General features: G+C 30.4%; 1 protein-coding gene across 2 annotated transcripts in view; it reads left to right on the top strand.

The window, feature by feature from the left end:
• The window catches only part of LOC115209272 (neuronal acetylcholine receptor subunit alpha-10), a 1,238,615-nt gene that overhangs the window by 332 nt on the left and 1,235,783 nt on the right, over nucleotides 1-2,500 (top strand). For both annotated transcript variants that reach the window (XM_036500962.1, XM_029777579.2), the window contains exon 1: nucleotides 1-211. This exon is cut by the window's left edge. The gene's annotated coding sequence lies outside the window, so the exon portion shown is untranslated. The remainder of the gene's footprint in view (nucleotides 212-2,500) is intronic.

Below are 2,500 nucleotides of genomic sequence, written 5' to 3'. Positions count from 1 at the left end.
AAAAGCACATAGAAACGATAAAGAAAACATCAACAGGGGGAAAAAAAAAGTAAAAGGAAAGAGAGAGAAAGAGAGAAAATTCAACACTAGCAGACATACAGAAAAAAAAAATACATTCACCACACGTGTGTAGAGCTAACGTACAAATCTATACTACAACCGACATCAGTTTATACACTACAGATTCTATTAATGAAGTAGGAGTGTAAAGGTAAGTCTACCTACCTTAAATGTCTTTCTCTAAAAACTTCGAAATTGTTATATAATTGTATATAAAAGAATGCAAATTTTATTTCTACCCTATTATTACGTATCTTGTAAAATTGTTTGGGATATAGATACGCATGAATATAGAAATGTATATATATATATATATATATATTATACATATACAATACACACATATATATGTATACAATATAATATATATATATATATATATATATATAATATATATATAAATATATCTATATATATATATAATATATGTGTGTGTTGTGTGTATGTATGTGTATGTATATCTATATACACCTATATATATATATATGTGTGTGTGTGTGTGTATGCATAACTTTTTTGCCATATCTTATACTTGATTCAACATCAAAGCTTTTAAGGATTTAGCCGAATAAATCGCCACCAAAACTTGTTTTTTTTTACTTTGTTATTTTTATAAAATGTGATTATTATTCTATGTGTCTCATTGCAGGAAATGCAAATATGTGGGGATGTAAACGCACCCACCGATTTTCAAGTTTGGGGAGAAACACAAAAATAAATGTACACACAATTTTATATATGTATATATTAATGTGTTTGAGTGAGTGGGTTTGTGTCTGTGACTGTGTCTGTGTGTGCGATTCTGTATGTGTGCTTGTAGTGTATGTGTGCATGTGCGTGCGTGCGTGCGTGCGCGCGCGCGCGTGTGTGTGTGCATGTGTCTGTATGTTAAGGATTTTCATCAAACTGTTTTGGTCGACCAAGTACAATATTAAAAATCAATTTCCCAGGGTGTCCCGCGGCGGGACTGAACCTGAAAACAAGCAGTTCATATAGCAATCATCCAAGCTACACATATATGCGTGTAAATATTTACACACAAGTGCATTCTTGTACCATCCGAATAAAAGTACATATGTAAATACACATATAAACATATATGTATATCGGCATATATATTTGTACATACACATAAATTTTTATATTGAAACATCTATATGTGAAAATGTAGACATTTATATACACGTATACACACATACGTACACACGTTTTAGGCGCTTATTCATACATGCATGCTGTTATGTAACTACAGGCAGTAAACATCAGTTCTTTTTGTGTGTGTATGCATGGTTGTGCACGAAATTATATTTTCCCCAGGTAAAACACGAATGGTATAGCTGTCCAAGAAAACAAATGCAGAAATATATTTTATGACATAAAATACGGACGGGGAATGGAAATTAAAACGTTGTTTGCTGCGTTCTTATATATAATAATAATAATAATAATAATGAACATTTACACACACACACACACACATACATACATATATGCAGGAATAGATACATACATGTATATGTATGAGCATGCACCAATATGTATTTATAAATATATGTGTGTGTATATATGTATATATGTATGTATATATGTATGTATGTATGCGTGTGTGTTTTATGTGTAACTTTACTAAATATATATATTTAGGTGTATTAAGTTACATGTTTATACATCCATATTGTGTACCCTATATCATAAAATCTACAGAAACATATATGTATTTGTGTACAATTAATGTAATATATATTATATATATATATATATATATATATATATATATATATATATATATATTTGGTGCTTGGGCTTGTGTGTGTTACTTTGTTGTTAGCCTGACTTAGTATGTATGAAAGTTTATATACGTATATAAGTAAACATCTAGGCATATAGATATCGCGCATGAAAGCGTGGCTGCCAGCTTAAACACACGCGTATGTAATTAAACATATATTATATGATAATATTTATATTCAATTCATATTCTATTTGGAAATTAAAAAAAAAGTTAAAACAAAAAACGTAGTGCGAAATGGATAAACCTTGACATTATCTCATTATCAGTGCTTCGTTGACATATGTAAGTGTAAATAAAGCGAACATACAGTCATACAAAACCTTTCCTAAACATTCGGCCGGTTGAAAGTTTGTTCCAATTACAGAACGGATACAGGGAGTAGTGCTCTCCGTATAGGTATTCGATAAATTTTAGAACTTACTATAGCTGCATACGAATATCTTTGACGCACATATGTTATTCAGACACAATGGGGTAAATGGCTTCTAGTTCAGATGCACAGACACACATAGACGCACACATTAATAACACTCATTATTATACACATGAATACACAAATATGGATGGCGTATATGCATGGGTGAATATATATATATTTTTACACACATTCAGCCAGACATATGTGTGTATATATGGATGGATGGATGT

This window comes from Octopus sinensis, linkage group LG3 (genome assembly GCF_006345805.1).
Source record: "Octopus sinensis linkage group LG3, ASM634580v1, whole genome shotgun sequence".
In the NCBI taxonomy this organism is placed as follows: Eukaryota; Metazoa; Mollusca; class Cephalopoda; order Octopoda; family Octopodidae; genus Octopus; species Octopus sinensis.
This window is presented reverse-complemented; position numbering and strand designations above follow the sequence as displayed.